Source organism: Taurulus bubalis (assembly GCF_910589615.1).
Source record: "Taurulus bubalis genome assembly, chromosome: 2".
Lineage (NCBI taxonomy): Eukaryota > Metazoa > Chordata > Actinopteri > Perciformes > Cottidae > Taurulus > Taurulus bubalis.
In genome coordinates, this window is record NC_136590.1 from 31,229,040 (window position 1) to 31,248,556 (window position 19,517).

Sequence of the window (19,517 nt, forward strand, 5' to 3'; positions counted from 1 at the left end):
CTCTGCAGTGAGAGTCATCGTGGGTGAAGACTTCGCTCAGTAGACTTGAAGCCTAAATAAATGTGCTCTTACGCCCGTCAGACGGAGCGGAGACGTGCGTCTACACAGAGCCGGTGCAGGCATGAATTCAAATGACAGCGTATTTTTTGTGTGATGCACTTGCAGTATAGATGGGAATTTGCCACTTTTTGCCCCTACTACTGGACATGTTTATACGAGGGCTTTTAATAAAAATAGACAGTATACAGGCAGAAATGCACATGAAGCGCATGAGCTATGCTTTTGTCAATTCTGGTCCATGACAACTTCAAACTTGGGTTTGATGTTGAAAAGTCAAAGTAGGACTTACATTTATGTTGTAAGGTTAGCAGACCTGTAGTGGTGTTACCCATCTCCGGAGAAAATGACATCATGCAGGTTTTGTGGAGAGGCTACAGGGAGCTAAAAAGTGGATGAGGAAAAGGCCAGTTAACAAAGCTCTTAAGTGTGACTGCAAGCCTAGTGGGTAAATTTGTTTTACATATTTGGACAGAATATTTGAAAAAAAGAAAAGTCTGGTTGGACAACTAGCTGGTATCCACATATATGAAGCGGAAGCAGACCATAGAAGAGACGTGTTAGGAGATGAACATGCTAGATAAACATATCACTGTCAACTGCATCCAGAGCGCTCTGGCCTTAATGACAAAATATGAGTTTACATGTAATTCCACATTTCAATTGGTTTGTTTATATTTGTAAAGTATGTAAAGTAAACATTTTCATTAAACATGGCTCGCACTTTTTAAGAGTTGAGTTTCAAAGTTAAAAAGAGCTTATTCTCATCCATAAATTGTTTAATTCTTCATAATTCTTTTGAAAAAATATGTGAATATTCCACCAATTAGACCATTTTTAGATTGTATCAGTTGAGAGACTATGTACAGCGCTATGTTTCACATGCTAATCTTCTTTTAAAGACATATCAAACATGCCAAATAATTCTGACTGTCAAGTGTAATAACTGTGATTTTTGTGACATAGCAGAACAGTGTGGCAATTTGGTAAAAGAAGATAAAAAGTCACATTGGAAATGTCCACGTCTGACAAAAAAAATTGCCTTTCAATGACCAAGAAATGACTGTTGTGTATGAACATCTATCGTTTGAGCATTTTCTTCTTCTGAACACTTTTTTTTACAAGTGATACAGGACAAAACTGATGCTATCTAATGGAATAGTGTTGCTGCTAATGTAATGTTAATTACAGTGCAAATTGGTGAGTCAATAACCTTTGTCATGTTTTTAAATACATGCTGAAATATACAGCTGGACTTTAATTTGCTTTAATTAAAAGCTGAATGGTGTAAAAACTGTAAATAAATGATAAGTCAGTGGTTTTCTCTCACCCACAGCTACTTTGGACAAACTGAGCCAATGACTCACATGTTTATACTTGACCTCCGACTGATGGAGGTGATTACAGGGTCTTGGGGCTTCTACATCCATAATCATACTATTGTGGCAGGAACAAGAACAAGCTAGAGTTGAATGATTTTGAGAAAAAAAAGAAGCTGTAATGGAAACTGGCATCAGACTTAATTTTAATTATTCAAAGAAATACAGCATGAAGGCACTGGGCCTTTTTCATGTCCAAATTTAGCCAACTGTCTACAAAGCTAAGTTCAATTATCTTAGGCATTTATTCATACTAACTATTCAGGAGCAGTGGGACGAAGTTCTGAGAGCAGAGGAACTATATCAGTTGTCTTTTGGATCGATGATGACTGATGTCTCCAATCTGACTGCTTGTGAGTCGCCACAGGGACTCACTCACGGGACCTCAGTAATCGAACACTCACAGAACAGAGAGTTTGGATCAAAGTGTAATTCACGTAGATTTATTTGTAACAAACAGTTTCACAAATAAATCTGAGTTAGGTCCGGTATCAAAGACAATAACCTCCTTCCACATCTGTCTTTCCCAACTCCCGAACAAACAAACAGACACATTATTTATACCATAGCACTCAGCTCAGGTACAGCCCCCGTCCACGCCCTAATTCCATATTCCTTGTCACTCACTCTTCTCATGTACACCAGTTCAAGCCTTACTTTAAGGAATGTGGCTGGAGTCTTCACAACCTGGTTCCTAATCGTTGTTTTGTCTGGGCCCTCCCGGTCCTGGTTTATTTGGCACCTATACAGCTCGCTTTCTATCGGTTAATACTGGAACAGAACAAGGTCACTGCGGCTATCTACGCCTGATGTTCCCTTTTAATCAGTGAACTCTCACATTAACCATATCTTCTGCTGACTACCCACTTTGTATTACGGGCCTGCTCTCCTGTCCATATGAACATGTCTCACAACGACATGTAATGTTAAATGTGCTCTTATGGGATTTTTGCAGTTGTACTTTACGTATAATATAAAACTAAACACAATACTTAATATTACGCATTATTATAAAACATTTTCCTCCCACACAGTGGTTTCCATTTCCTACTAATTATATACAGGCTATTTTAAATGCCATCTTAACATTCAGCAAACAAAAGGGCTACTATCAGAAATAGCTTGTATCTATACCTTCATGTATCTTTGGTTTCTATTCTCTGTGTGGAAATCATGGGCAGGACCCTGAAACTGAAGCAGCTAAATGTAATTCAAAATGTCAAAATGTCCTCAGAGAAAAACACCTATTGACTTATTCATTGCAGAACTCAAGCAAGTTTCCAAAGCTAAATGATATCCCTGATTACGCGGTGTGGTTTTAGGGCAGTGATGCCAAACGGCATAAAGCTTCAGGTATTTGTTTGCTTTGTCTCGAGATCTGTTGTGAAACTATTGAGCACCATTGCTGCACTGACAGTGTTTCCAGCAATTGATGCATTCAGGTGTGAGACAGATATATATATATATATATATATATATATATATATATATATATATATATTTTTCCATGAATCCAAATGGTTTTTGGCATTTAGTCTAATTTTAGACCGTGTGGTGACTCTGGGTTGAGGCCAAGCTTTTTGAGCTTTGTTTACAGTAACACATCTTTCCATCGCTTCTGGGACAGTCATTAGTTCTGGCTGCTGATTTTTTGTCAAAATCAAATTATTGTAATTAATGCGGTTTCAAGACTAATTGAATTTCAAACTACTGACTGAAATGAATGGAAATCACCAGCTGTCTGGAACAGCAAATGCTTAAATATATACAATATATACATTTCATGAATTTGAAATCAGCAAAAATATAAAGTACAGACGATTCATTTTTTGGATGGGATAAAACTTGCAAACACACTGATATGATCCCCTAACGGCAATAGCAGCAGAAGTCTACAACTGCCTGACCATTTTAAATTTTTGGGGAGAAGAAAAAATGAGCAAACGCAGGAGAAAAACTGCTGCACTCAAGTACAACTCTGTTTGGGTTCAAACTCAGGACCTTCTTTCCGTGAGGCGACAGTAATCACAACTGAGCCACTGTGCCGCCCCAGGAGGCTCTTGAGCTGCCTAATATCCCTGCACCATCCTCATATTATATATAAAAGATAAGCAGTTATGTTAATGTAGTTATTAATTAAGTAAATCAGTGCATTCATTTGCAGATAATCCCATGTCAACATACAGTACTTGTCTTCACATATAACATGGACAGCATTAATGAACTCAGCCATGAACTCAGAATCTTAAGCACTGAGGTAAATTAGGTTTTCTTATTAATATGATAATTTGTGCAGCAGGAAACTCCACAGTCTATTCAGATCACCCTCCTTAGTTTCTCTTCAGTTTCTAATGTTGTGTGCTGTTGTTTTTGTGTTTTCCCAAGAATTTCTCCCCACACAGACATGCAGGTGTGTGTGTGTGTGTGTGTGTCACTGAATAAACATAAAACAGATTTATATAAAAAGTTAACAAAAGCACACATTTTAAAGACATCTGTTGATGATATTATAACAAATAATTGTAATCCTGCTCACTAAAATGATGCTGTGAAAACAGGAAGACACACAAGCAGCTCAACAGTGAATTGCTGATGATGATAATAATCTCAAAGCATCTGATGGGGACGTCCCAAAACATAAGGTAAACCAAAAAATATAAGGGTGATACATTAACTGTGATTGTGCTGCCTCATTGATTCTGTTATAGAGTTCACACCTAGGTAAAACAAGACTCAAGTTCCCAGATGGTAACATTGTGAAGCTGTTATGATGTCCTTTAGGCATGTTGGAATTCTCTAAACATTTTTACTAATGTTATGTTTTGGTCTTTGGGACAGTGCTGTGTACAGTTAGAGACATGTCTGTCCTGTGGCCATGCCAGGGTGGTCTACATTCTGAAAATTTCAAATTGTGTGTAATGTGTTTTGAGAAATACTTGTCAAAGTATGAATACCTACTGTGGCAACGACCAACGTTGTGATCTGTGTTCTGTCTTTGTTTGTTTTATTGTGGCGTACGGTACAATTTGGAGCTCAGTGGTAAAACAGAAAGTCGCTGTGTGGCAGACTCGCATTACGGACAGCAATCACACGGCCATTGGAAATCTCTTGTAGCGGAAAATGTTTCCAATGCTGAAGTGAGTATAATCAGAGAAAAATCAATTTTACAGTGAGAGATCACAACTTTTTAAGTACTACATATAAAATGTAGTATTGTGGTTAACTGACCATGTCCTTCCCCTTACAAGATGTCCTGAATTGTCTGAGAAAGAAAGGTTGTCAGACGTTGTGTCTCAGTTTCTTGATGCAGGCTGGAGGCAAGAGGCATTGCGTTGCTTGGACTAAGAAGAGGCGCAAACACTCATCTTGTTTCTCGGGTATAGTTGAAGCTTGAAAGTTTGTTTCTTGAAGCAAACTCCATGCAACCTCTGTTTCCTGGTACCAATACATTCATTAATTGCAAGCTAGCGGAGACAAAAGAGAGGGTTTTTTACTCACCAAAATAGAGAATGACCTGAAAGAACCATTTTCATTCATCACTTGGAATAAGAAATATTTCTCAACTAACTGGACAAATTTCAAACATGGTCTTTAGTATAAAATAAAAATGACTGATGCATATAGATAAAGCAGGGTCGACACCAATGTGCCCTGTGCTGATCGTCTACTGGCTTTCATCATCATAAAACACAACAGAGGATGATTTCACTGATTAGAACACCTCGAACCAGAAAGGGTAAACTAATCATCAACATGTTTAAAACTGAATTTGTTGGAAAAAAAAAACAACTCATCTCAGCTCAGCTTTTGTTGCAATCGTATTGCTGGATGTTTTAGCTGTGATAGAACAGACTGCACTTTAAACGTTGTGGATGTTCCTTTGTGTGCATGATGGACATTTTCTGTTTCCATGATGTGCTGCAAATGGACTTCAGAGTGGGGTTTTCCACAGGGGTATTGCATTGCTTTTACATTGAGGTGCATATCGTGATGGTGGTCTGAGGGCAACCACTGAATTCAGTTTTTTCTTTCCCTTTTGAAAGTGCCTCCAAGGTTATGTAAAACCTCTTGAACCGGCCTAGGCCTCTGCAGGTCTTTGCATGCCATGCAAATAAGAAAAGAAAGCTGGAATTGTTAAACATTTGGGAAAATATGCTTTCTGGCTCTCTTGAGCAGCTGCTTAGCTTAGCATGGTTTTTGTTGGTCCATCATTATTTTATCTTCTAGATTCCCACTAGTTCACATATCAACAAAGCTGCTGATACAATACAATGGAATTCAACTCCTCTTTGGTGATTCAGGAAAATTAAATATGTGAGGAAAACTTGTTAACATTACTAGGATTAGCATACATTATGATGATTGATTTGTCTAATTATTCACGATTGCATCCTCAAAACTTTCTGCAGAAATAACAACAGTCTTGACATCTGTAGGCTACATACAATACCTGTGAAGTCAGACAAATAAAGAAAGACGGCGTGCAATTACTTTCATCCGTGGGAGACCTTGATGTGCTCTGACATTGTTCAGAGGAAGTAGGCCTATAATACTTTATGGGGACTGTATGTGAAAGAGGGAATGTTCTGCTGATGAAAATCTGTAGCTAGATAAAAAACATACATAACTGTTATGTGAGAAATAAGCATTACTAATCAATAAAAGTGTTCATTTAAAGAACCTGCAGGTTTCTGATCCCTGTAGTTATCTAAATGCTTTGAGCTTTAAATACTGTATTGTTTGATTCTCTGTGGTCTATCTATAAAAACAATAGACTGTACAGTGTTGCATAATAAGAACTTAATGTTTCAGTTTGATGTTTAATTACGGTTATTTTAACTCTCACATGGAAAAGCGTGCGCTTATGAGTGGTTCAACTGCTGAGTTATCCCTTATTTTAGTGAATTATGTTCTATCAGAGTTAAATATACAATCTAAATGTAGCTGCTGAAACAAACTAAAAAAGTACCACACAAAGTATGAAGTCTCGTATCTTAGTCACTGAGTAAATAAATGATGCTTTCAAAATAATTTTAAGTATTTATGGTAAGTCAAATTGTTTTGGAATAAGAACCTCCCATTCAACCAAAACATATTTTTACTGTCCTTGACTGCCTGCTATAAAATATATCTTAAAAATATACCAATTTTAATTATCTGCAATTTTTTGTTTCTTTTGAAGGCTTCTCTTCAGACATATGCCAAGGATTTATACTGCCATGGTTCTGTTAAATACATTATTCAATAAAGCATTTTAAAAACTGCAGTAAAATGAAAAGCAATTATGTAGAGGAAACAAAGCAAACCAACTTTGTATTGTTACGTGTTTTGAAAAGAGCTTAATTTGTTTCTTACTACAAGTCCAGATCTAATTTTTCATCAGATGTAACAACTAGAAAAATATATTCTTCTACCTATCTTAATGTTTCAGCTGCACACAGTCCACACAGTCTCTGTCAACAAAATGTGGTTATCTCATCGTTTCTTTTCATTATCCAGGCGTCTACCAAGTCTCACTGGCTGAATTGCTACGGAGAATTTTATCTTATTACACCAGGGAATGAAGCTGCAGAAACAGCGGTGGAACAGGGCCGTTATGGCAGCCTTGTAATGTTAAATCATGAATCTAAGGCTTTTGTTGTATGATGATTTTAGGCTGATGAGCTCAATAAAATATTGTTTGTTGTTTGACATTAACAGTTCACTCCTTCGTTCATAGTGTCTTGATACGATAACGTCTGGTGCTAGTCTGGTGAAGGAACAAAAGTCTTACATGTCACGGTTTCCTTTTTGAGTTGTGCATAAGTCTCTCTGTGGGTGTGGTGTTTGATAAAGCAGAAATGTCCTCCAAACTATTATGTTGGGGCTCAGACTTCGTTTTAGGTTACAATGATGATCAGGTGAAGGGTTGGGGTCAGGGATGAAATAATGAGGATTCGGGGTAAAACAGTAAGCGTCGCAAGATTGAATATAAGTCAATAGAATCTCAACATCTGTGTGTGTTTTCAGAGGTCAAAGCTTGTATTTCCCCTGGGTTTTCAGAACGGGTCCAATGCCTGGCCTGCGGTGGTGTTGCTTGCCGCTTTCTCAAGAAAAAACAACTTCACACTTGACACTGTGCACCCCTGAGCCATACGCCTGCCATGACATCGTTACATCCCCTGAGCAATGCTAAAGTAAACGAGAGGATGGAGAGCGAGCTGTACCCAGCATGTCCTTAGTAGAGGCTCCCTCTCAATACACAACACGGTGTACATAACGCACTACTAATAAATACGTAGATCTCAAGAGCTTGCACTCAACACTGTACTTCATTGGGTTCTCAGCAACGCACCCGCCATGAGTGAAGTCAATTGAATGAGCAGTTGTCGACAAAATCGAATGACAGACATACAGACAGAGAATCCTTCCATTTAAGTTGGATGGATGAATAGCATTATCACATATGTAACTTGTTTTTAGCTTAATTTAGTAAAACAACAAGTTTTTCTTTTTACATTTTGTTGTGAACAAAAATAATATTGGGAAAACATTTCATCCAAGTGTGTCTTTGCAGTTCATTTTATGGAAAATGTAATTAGCGACTATAGCTGACTATAGAGCTGTTATTTGTGCCTGGACCGATATTCATTTGACAAACAAAGCCTCACCAATTGCCACTGTTGGCAAAGATGAACATAATTCTCTGCAAACACAAACATAAAACTCACAATGGCTCATGGAATGCACCTCAGACTGCTGATTGCCAGAATCTTTGAAAAGGTAACAATTTGCACAATTTCCTCCATATGGACAACTGTAGCCCTCACTGTAGTGGCTATGCATATAAACACTGCCCTACAGTGCTAAATATCCAGTAAAGCTATTCTGCAGCTCTAGGCTTGCCATGCTGCATGTACACTGCTGCTAAAGTCAACACATTTTGTAATATTAGTTTTCCTGAGAACTCTGAAAAGCACATCTTGTTTTGTTCACACAAATTTATGTGAACATTATGTTCAGCGACCATGGAAGGATTATGTGACGATGTCATAAATCGGACGTTGTGATAATAGTACGTTTATAAGCTGAGCGCCAATCTAATTTTATTAACCATATAGCCTATAGCTGCAATGACACGGGTCATTGAATCTGTGCTGTACCGGATAGGTTTCAGTGATGTCAGCATGAAATTGGCTGCTGTGAGTGGAAGGATTTGGCAAGGGATCCAGGATTTTTTGATATCTCTCTATGGGAAATAACAGGGTGACTATTAGGTCTTAAGAGCAGATTTAAAGAGCTGATCATGAACACATGTGTTGAATTAAGTGCTTTCAGGAAGATGTTGTTGCAAATTCTAAAAGGGACGACCTGAGAAGAGGTTTAGTTTCATCCAGATGCATCATTCTCCACAGCTCTATCCAGCTGAGTTTCTTTGTGTCCTCACAGTTCAGCCTCTAACCCTGCTTTGCTTAGGAGTTTTCCTTGATAAGCCTCGCTGCCTCCTCCTGTATTTGTTCCATAACCATTTATTTTCCCCCGATAGCCCTGTGGTCCATGTTGCACCTGCCCGACAATGCCCCATCATGTCTGAGCTCTGACTCTGGCTGTTGGCTGTGTCTCTTCGGTTACATTTGCATCCTGCTGAAACAGTCCTGCAGCTTTTAAATCTCAAGACTCACAAATCTTTACATTTTACCTTCGTACATTAAAATGTTTTAATAAGTTTGGATTGGTTTATCTCCCCTGTCCTTACAAAGCTACTAGGAAGGCTCTAACTTCTGAATCTGCTGTTTGGCGTTTTAACTTTAGAATCTCCCTAAACTCTTGCTGGGCTTCAGAAGAGAAGTGATGCCAGATAGTGACAATCTAAATCTATTTAGGACTCCTAGGATAGACACTTCATTTATATACTGAGTGAGCATGCAGTAAAACCTCCATTTGATTGCATTATTGATTTTGAATTTACAATTAGTTCCCTCTGTGCTGAGTAGGACTGCTATCAGAAAACCGGACTATAATGATCATACCCGGTATTGAACAACTTTGCAGACAGCGTTCCCAAGTTTCGGAGCTATACGGTAATTGTGCGTCACTCCAATGCACTGGCTGGCTAGATTAGAAATTACAAAAATAAAATGTCATATCTGACCCTATTAGGATCAAATCTGTCACATCTATCAAACCTGATATATCAGGTGACAATTCAGACGCCACTTCTTTTGATGAGGGATGACGCTTGATTTTATTCTGTTGCGTCCTTGTCAGCCCACTATAATTAAGGGAACTGGCCTTCTACCCTACGATACACTCAGACGGACAGACACACACACACACACACACACACACTCACACATGGAGCACACACTCACACACCTACACACACGCACACACTCAACCCTGAATAACCAGTTCGTTCTGATCGCGCCCCTTATTCTCTTTTGTTGTTTTTAAGTGAGAAGCTTTTCACTGAATTCTGCTGCAATAATGAACATAAATGCTCTACAACAACAAAATTACATTATTATCAAATTTTCTTTGAAAATGTGGAGGTCTTGCTCCTACAAAAGTGGTTTTGAATAATGCAGTAGAACAGAATCTTGATCTAAAAATACAAAGGAGAAAAAAAAATCAAATTATCTGAAGGTTGGTCAAATGTTTTTGGGAGCCTGAAGAAAACTAAATGATGTTGAAATGAAAGAGTTTTTGCAACGTTATAACATTTTCAATGAGGTATACGTTTGAAACCATTTAAATTGTCAAAGCAGGAATGTTACAAATCTATTGTAATACTGATTATACTATTACACATTTCAAAACTCAATATGCATTATATACTTTGTATTGTTCATTTATACTTCCATACATTACATACTGTGTGGAAGTATAGGTTGAAAAAACAATTTGTCATAGTATAAAAACAAAATAACTTAAACAACATTAAAAACAGCCAAGAATGATAAGACGTTAAAAGTATAGCTAGTCTGCATGCTTTGAAAGAAGTTTGCATGTTTGAATGGTTGTCAAAAGTTGAAAACATGTTTAAGAATAACTTGATGGAAAAACAGAAGAATTATTTGTTTGTTTTGTTTTCTATATTTTTTCAATTTGTCAAATACTATTACTATTCAAATGCACTTTTTCCATATTGCAATATTGACACAGAAGTTTCAGGTTGTTTATCATTACATTATACAGTCGAAACAATTCCAAGTTAGAACCTATATTTTCTTATTCTGAAATATATTCTCATTTTATTAGTATAGGGAATCACAAAATGTTCTCAGAAAAGACTTGTGAAGCACATATTATCGCTCAATTATGTTTTGCACGTTACAAAACTAGTGCAAATAATTGGTCGAAGAAAGTAAACTAAGCTTTGAATATTGATCCAGCTGCATTGACCACATACAAATGTTTGGATGCAGATATAACAGAAAGTAGCATGAAGCTCAGGAAAAAACACAGTCAGAGAGAGAAAGGCAGCGAGGGGGAGATGAGCCTCAGCCAAAACACAGCTGCTGGCTGAATAAGTAAAGCCACCTAGAGGAAGAGCATAATCATGAGAGGAAGCAATTCCCAGACACATGAAAAACAGAAGCATGGGAGAATGTGTGAAAGCCGCAGACACTTTTTTTTTGCATAAGTGAGAAGCAATTGCATGCACACAAATCTGTAAGGAACTGTGTGTACAGTGAGAGTAAAAATGACTAATGCCTTTGTTTATTTTCTACAAATGCAGGTCAGAAATCTGGATTTTGTAGCAGGCAAAAAGGCAGGAAGGAGAGGCCTTTCGGAGGGGGTGGTGGTGGAGTAATTGTTTTCGTGAGAGAGCACATAGTGAGAGACACGAGGAAACAGATGGAGAGAAGAGGTCCAGAGAGAGAAGGCGGAGGGGGGTGAAGTCCTGCATCCACTGAATAACTGAATATCAGAACCTTATTGATAATTAATAATGGGCTTCAATATGTGCCCTGAGACAATGTATTGATGTGTAGAAATACTATATTAAGCTTGAGGTGGTGATTTTGCATGTGTGCTGATAAAAAGAAATGCCAATTTAGGTTTCATAATTAAACAGTAATGGTTATTCTTTACCTGTGAATTCATGTGCATGTAGTGCTGAACAACTCTATGCCATTATGCCTTATAATGTGTGCCAAATTGCACACTCCACAACAATTTACAGCCGTAATGTGTCCACTTGAAAAGAGGGGAGATGGAAAGGGGGAGGGTGGGGGAGGAGGAAAATGAAGACGGAGTGTTTGATATATGTCTTGAGAACAAGAATGGCCTTAATGATAAAACACTGCCAATGAATAAGAATGCCAGTGGACAGGGCAGGCCTGTCAGCGTAAGCATAAAAGGTGATGAGTGAAAGCTTTGCACTGTTAAACCTTCATGCTCCAGGATGCACAGTGTTGAAGCCACAGAGGAGGCAAGGGGATATAAAACACGCCATAATTAAGTGCTGGCATAAAAGTGGCAGCAGCCACTCTGTTTAGCGAGAAGAAGAAAAAACGTGAATTGGTCATGAATCAGAAAACTCAATTTCAGTGAAGTATTTGCAGCAGGCAGAATGTGATCAGAATTAAAGCTTTGTTTACAATTTCATCCAATGACGCGTGTTTAATCTCCTGTTCATTATTTCACCAAATGTATGAAATAACAATTATTTTTGTCTCAAGTCTAACAAAAATAATAAAGTTGTAAATGAGCCACTTAGCTGTATGAAAACTGCTGGTTTATTCAGCGTACATGTCGGGTCTTCAACTTTATATAACAGGCCTTAATAAATCAAAAGCAGAGGTGGCTGATGTGAAGTGGTTTGTGTGTGTGTGTATGTGTGTATGTGTGTGTGTGTGTGTGTGTGTGTGTGTGTGTGTGTGTGTGTGTGTGTGTGTGTGTTTTATGCATTAACTACATTATGGGGACAAAAGCCTCTTCACACTAGAATCCCCGCTGAGGATTGCTTTCTGTTCCATTATACAAACCGCTTATCCTATTCAGGGTCCCGGGGCGCTGGCACCGATCCAAACTGACATTGGGCAAAGGCAGGGTTCGCCCTGCACAGATTGGCAGTTTATCGCAGTGCACACAGAGACAGACAACCACTCACGCTCACGTTCACAACTATGGGCAATTTAAAGTCTCCAATTAACCCGATTAACAGTCTTTGGACTGTGGGAGGACGCCGGAGAACCCGTAGGGAACCCATGCCGCCACGGAGAGAACGCATGTGTACAGATTGTAAAGACAAGGAACAAAAGTGCACGGTAAAGACAAGACAAGGTTTCGCTGGATCTATTTTAGATCAGTGATTCTCAACTGGTGGTTCGCGACCCGTTTTCAGTGGGTCCACTGAACTTTTGTATGCAGTGGAGTGTCGTTTTTTTGCCGGCTATGGTTTCAACTTATTTTGCACTTGTCCCTCCATGTTGTAAGCAGCGTGTGTCAGGTTGGGTCAAACCATCCTGATATGGGGGAGACTCTGGGTTTTTAGGATAATTAAATTAAACAGCCTACTGAATATAAAATCTACAACTGATGGCGCTGCCTGCATGACAGGAAAAAACTCGGGGGTCTGAGGAGAATTGAGCTTCATTTTCTGTAAAGCACAATGCTTTTCAGTATTTACTGATGAGGTTATCACAAGATAAGTTCATTTTGTATATATGAATCCTTTTGAATTTACTTTTTGTTTAATTTATTTTGAATTTGTGGAAAAGCTGCTCCTCAAGACAGTGACTTTTTCCATAGTAAAGTGTTAGTCATAGATTCAGTGAGTGTGTATTCTCAGTTAAAGGTAGGTCATTTGAAACTTTTTGAAACTACTTCTTAGTTGTTGAACTTTGTTTGTGCATGAAAGCTGTTGAGTCTGTTTAAAAATGGTTAAAGATTCTGAATTATTATGTATGTTGTAATACCTTGTGTCCTGAAGATGCACTTTTTGTTTTTTAATTAAAATGCAGCTAATTGAGAGTAAAAGGAAATAGTTCCCTCTCTAGCATCGCCACCAGCTGGTCCTTTTGGTTTATCATTAAACTTGTTTTTGTGTTGGCATACATGTTCTGTACTCTCTCAGGTTCAAACTGTACCATCTTTTCATTAAATACATTTGAGAAGTTGAGAATGTTCCTCGATTTGGGTCACGGCTTGTCATTCAGGGGTGATGGATGGGTCCCGGAGCCACACCAGTTGAGAACCACTGTTTTAGATCCTTTTTTTAAACTGTCCATCATGAGTCGAACAATGCGATAGGAATGTAGTTCTAAATGGTCGTAATCTTAACTAAACATGAATTAGGTAAGATTAGCTGTTAGCAGCCAGATGGCAGCTTTTCTAAATAACAAATGTTTAAATATAAATACAATCATTTATTTCCTAATGATTTGAATTGTGTTCTCATGAAAATATCCACAATATATGAAAATAAATAAGTAAAACCATTTAGAATTTTCCAAATTGCCGTTGATTTTACTTTATTATTAAAATACAATACAGGTTCGGGTAGGCCTTCAGGGAATTATTTTGGCTGGTATGATCAGTAATCTACAATTTAAATCTACGATTGACACTTGTCATTGAAACTACTACAATTTTCATATTCATTTTCACTACCACAGTCCAATCAACATCAGCCACTGTGAATATTGCTTCAAACTACAATGTCATAAACTCTTAAAATCAGGAGCTGAACTACTAACGGTGAATAAGAAGCTCTGTCCAGTACATTTGTAGGCCAACAGAATTGTATTCTGCACCACTGTTGCGATATCTGCAAGTTAAATAAGCAAGTCCCAGCTTTAGCCAACAGCTACTCTTATCAGATAGAACACCTGCTCTGAATAGATAAGCATGCAAGATGAAGTAGTTGTTTAAAATCCTTGTTTAGCATTTGGTCTTGAATTTATTTTCACTGCCTCGTAAACACCTCTTTGCTAAGAAACTCGAGAAAAAAAAAAACGAGGAAATTATATATTTTTCATATATTGCTCATGTGTACTTTCAAATGTAACGACCAATGAGCTTTTTGAAGGGTTTTTTTTGTAAACGTATTAAAAAACTTGTGTTTTTAGCTATGCTAGCTTCGTGGCATCCTCAACGTTGAACACTGCTGTTTTAGTGATCCTCTGACTTTTCCTCTCCCACCACCATGAGGTTTACATTTGTAGTTTTGAGTGAAATGACAACAATTGGCCGGATCGCCATGAATTTGTCACATTCATGCTCGGCCAGTATTAACTGAAATCACTTTGGTAATCTCTGACCAGGCGCTGGTTGCAGAGGGTAGATTGGGGAAAATGATACAATGAATACAATGATGCCAGATGGCAGCTTGTCTAAATAACAAATGTTTAAATCTAAATACAATAATTTATAATGATTTGAATTGTGTTTTCATGAAAATATCCATATATGAAAAGAAATAAGTAAAACCATTTAGAATTTTTGAGGTTTATTTTTTCTCCAATTTTCCAAATCGCCGTTGATTTTATTTTTAAAATAAGGCCTACATTTACAATTTTTGTAGTTTTGCTTTCGGAGAAGTAAAATATCAAGTATAGCTGAAAAAGCTTAACAAACCCTGATGGAACAGCATGATGAGAGAGTGCCAGATCACTGATAAGTCTGTTTGCTCCTGAGATCCAAATGAACAGAGCCAGCATCTTGCTGGTCTGAGGATGGCCTAAAGCCAGAGAGAGTGAAGAAAGCAAGAACTAAGGACGATGAAAAAAGTTAAACAAATCAAAAAGAATTTAACAAATATGAGAAAGTGAGAATAAATTACAAATGTATATATGAATAGATAAATAAACTCTGTCCTGAGCCAGCTGTGCTGACCCATCCAGGTCCCATCCCTCCTCTTCCTCAGGGCCCCGACAGAGATACCTCCTTGAAGCTCCTTTTCTTCTCTCTCTCTCTCTTGCCGTCTATCCTTACGCACACAAAGCCCAAAGACACACAGTACAATAAGAAAGTCAAAAGGTATCTATTACATTTTCGTCAGGTACCTTTTTGTTAATAACTTAAGCTTATCTGTGTATGTGTTTCTATGTATTTGTTGTTGTTTGTCTCTCTTGCCTTGGTATGTCTCATGTGTCACCCTGTTAATCACTTGTCTCACACTATTAATTATAAAATAAAATAAAAGGAAATATCTCTTCCAGAGATTCCCCCTGTCAACGCTCTCTCTGTCAAACAAAAGTGAAAATGCACCAAAAAAGAATCACAAAAAATAAATGACAAATCTCTGACATTTAGCGCCAGCATAATGACCAAATACAAAACTATGTCACTGTTAGGCTTAGGTGACAGACATTTGTACTTACAAACAGTACTTAAAAACATATTGACACACACACACACACACCGAGAGATTCACAGTATTATACCGTAAATAACCAGAATCAAGACACTTACCTACACACCCAAAATAAACTCTTACCAGGAAGGTATATTGTGAAGCTTGGATGCATTTTCATGTGTAGCTGGCAAAAGTAATCTCAGAGCAGATTCTTAACTGGCATTTTAGCCCTTTTGAGTACACCAGGACCAGTGGTCAGACCTTAAAAGCCTAAAGTCTGGTAGGGTGAGGTTTACATAAAAGCTCTTCCTCTCCATTGAAACACGCACAATGGACGAGGCTTTTGGTTTGCGGGTAAATTATGCAACTTAATGGATTCATCTCTGCTCCTCTCTGCTCGGATAGATAGGCTGGAGAGAACACAGTGAAATGTCTGGAAATGTGGAGAATTACGGAGGATGAAGGGATATAAGAATGGGAGTGATGGAGAAGGCGAGATGAGATATCTCAGAGGTAAAGATACCGCCAAGGGCTTTAAAGCTGTAAATCCTCCTTTCTTGAAGAGAAAGGTTTTTTTCCCTTGTCTTGCTCTCCTCCCTCTCCCCTCCCGATTACAGAAATGCACAAACACTCTAAAGACGTTCTGCTGCCCTATCCATAACATGCAGCCATCTATAAGTAATAGCCTGACGTATAAGAAGATAAGTAAATATGCTTCCATGCTGACAAGTGAACGGTGTATAGGGAACTCAGCTTTAATACCAAGACATTATCATTGGAATTACCTGTATACATTAATGCCTTTCAGCTTCATTTAATTCAACTTTGATCTCCTACAAGAAAACACATTAGTCTCCTATAACTTGCACACTCTTCTGTACCAATGTAGCTCAGATATTCTTTTTAATCTCACTTGAAAAATAAAATGTTCATAGTTTGACTGCTGAAACAACCCTGTGTAGTGTCAAGATGTGTGAGGCATTTGAACTTTATAAATATGTTTTATTATTGTAATTTGTTAATATTTAGGAGTCCTGGTTTGTAGACTTTTCAGTTGCTTGTGTCTCAGTTTATACAGACGAAAAAGTTGTTTTGAAGTCATATTATCATCTTGAGTCTGAAACCAAAAAAATACCACCTAGGGAGTTTTGACATCATGCCATATGTAAAATTCATGTGAAAGCGTAGTTCAAGTAGTCAGAAGAATCGTGCACAGAATTTGGGGTGTTTTACATAAAAAAGCGAATAATAAAGTGATAAATCAAGAAGCAATATGATAAAGCGTCACAAAAACAAAAGCATTCTTTCCTGTACGGTAAAGTTCCCTCTCTCTTAAATGTGATAATGTGTGGTTGGCAGCCAATAGCTTACTGATGATGACAGCTGACAACTCTGTATATAATAGTCGTCTCGACAGTCGAGATGAACATACAAATCTCTTGGCAGAGGCGATAACTTGTATAGAAATAAAACGGTTAATTAAGACGAGACAGGGAATCGAATTTAATGGCGGTGGTCGACTAATTGATGTGGAGTTTGGTTTATGTATCTGTACTATCAACATTTATTATGAGCACTTCTAGTGTGTAAAGAATATGTTGGTGGCAATGTGGGAGGTTCCAGATATATTTACTAGTTGTATCACAGGAAAACATTTCAAGGTAAAAATGACCAGAAAGTCACAGCAAAAGTGAGACTGATGTAAAAATATAGTGGTGTAATGGCGTCATGAGCAGAGAATAATGCTGAGTGGTCATCTTCTGTTTTATTAAATGAAACTGGCATTGAATCAAGAAACGAAGAATAGTTAGTGAGAGCAGATTTGGAGAGGAGTGTGTGCAAATTAAAGCCTGATTCATTCTTGACGCATACGAGAGGGTCGTGAGTGTCCAAGCGGCTACTGTGACATCACATCACCGGACGCAGTGTTTTGCAGGGTTTCCATGTGGCAGGTTTTTGCCTGTGCATGCACATTCAACATTTTTTAACTACATGGACGCATCGGCGACCGTCCTTGCAGAAAGTATAACCGAGGCTTAAGAGTGGTATTAATTCTGACCCGTAATCTCTCTGCCTCTGTAATTGAGGTCGCACACCAGGGGAGGCTGAGTTTGAAGAGAGACTGGCTTTCTGCTCTTTAAGCTCTAAGGAGCATGCAAACAGACACAGAAATGAACTGAGGGGATGCAATCCTCCCCGGACCTTCTGTCTGTAGAGTTTGTGTTTAGAGACAAAGTGAAGGCAGACCGTCGGGGACACACAGAGGACGACCTCATTAAAGTTCTACAGACATAATGTCTAGTTACAAATAAACACGAGACTAAAGGGAGGTTTGGTCAGAGTGAACTGTTCTGAAAACGTGATGGTCATGGAACATTTTCAAAATCAAGAACAGAAAGATCAATAGTCAAATTGCTATTTTGAGTAGCCTAACGTGAGATGAACACAACACTGTGTGTGAGCTGCCAGTGTCTCAACAGGTTTCAGTAATGAATTAAAAGTAGGCTACATCTAGTGGGAATCAGTGCTAACGTTGGCGGACTAGCTTCACTAGCTTCCACTTACTTTCTGAGTGGAGGACAACCATCATAGCATTGAATGTTGTAACTGGACTGAAGCTTCATAACCAATGCTATGTGTGTTTGTTGAAAGTGTGTGACTCTTTAGGTCGGTGACATGGTTGTAGTGCACCACAAAAGTTGACGGCTCAAATGTCAGTCAACCGCCCCCATTAAAAAAACGCCAACCGAGAGGGCTGAAACCTGAATGCTGTTTCCTCAAATATGTGGGGGAAAAAGGTGTTATCCTATTTTGAAAATTGAAAAATGTGGACAATAGGAGCAGTACTGACAGTCCCTGGACCAAAAAGAACAGTAGATTTCAGTTTGACTTTATCAAAGACCAAAATGTATAAACATCAACGTAAAAATCAAATTCAGCAGCAAAAACATTTCAGTCCAGGAGCTCTTGCTTGTCTTGTGAAAATATCTGAGACCCAGAGGCTACAAACTTAAAAATGCACTTCTCTTGAGACTTTGCAGTAACTCTTCTTTGTGTGTCATCTCCCATAATAAAGACTTCACCCCCCATCACATCTCAGGATACATAAACTGTCCACCTCTCTTACAGCAATACCAAACTCAGCTTAGTGTGCCTACACGGGGTCCCATTCCATCGATTCTCCTCACTTCCTCTGCTCTTAGTTTCTCAGCCGCTGAAACTTCACTCCTCTACTCACTCAGTTCTTCTGCATCTGTCTGAGATCAATATTGTAATAACTAGAGAGGAGAAAGCCTCATCATAATCAATAAGGGCAACGTATAGCTAGGCAGAGGTAGATGGAGAGAAATCATTCTGCCCAACAGCAGAGCTGAATGTTTCTGACGCCTCATTCATTACACTATTGAATAATCCATCGGCTCTGTCACAGCCACAGAAGAACAGAATAAGCTCCAGTGCGAGCTCATCTGCTGGCGCTCGCAGCGGGAGGAAGACCTAGAGAGCGTCATATTTCCTTTGATTACACAGATGATTCACATGAGTTTAAGAACATATTAATATATCCACAGGAGTCAAGTCTCGAGACTGTCAGACCAAAGTCACAAGTCTAAACTGTTTTTCACGTTGCATTGCTCTGCTAACGTTAATTGGCCTTCCACCGCTGTTTATAATGTTTATATACATAAATTAAACAGATTACATCTGTCTGAGGTCAACACAATATAACAATGATATTTTCAGTACAGCACTCCAGCTGACACATCTTTGAGGTATCTGATTCTAATGAAAACAAG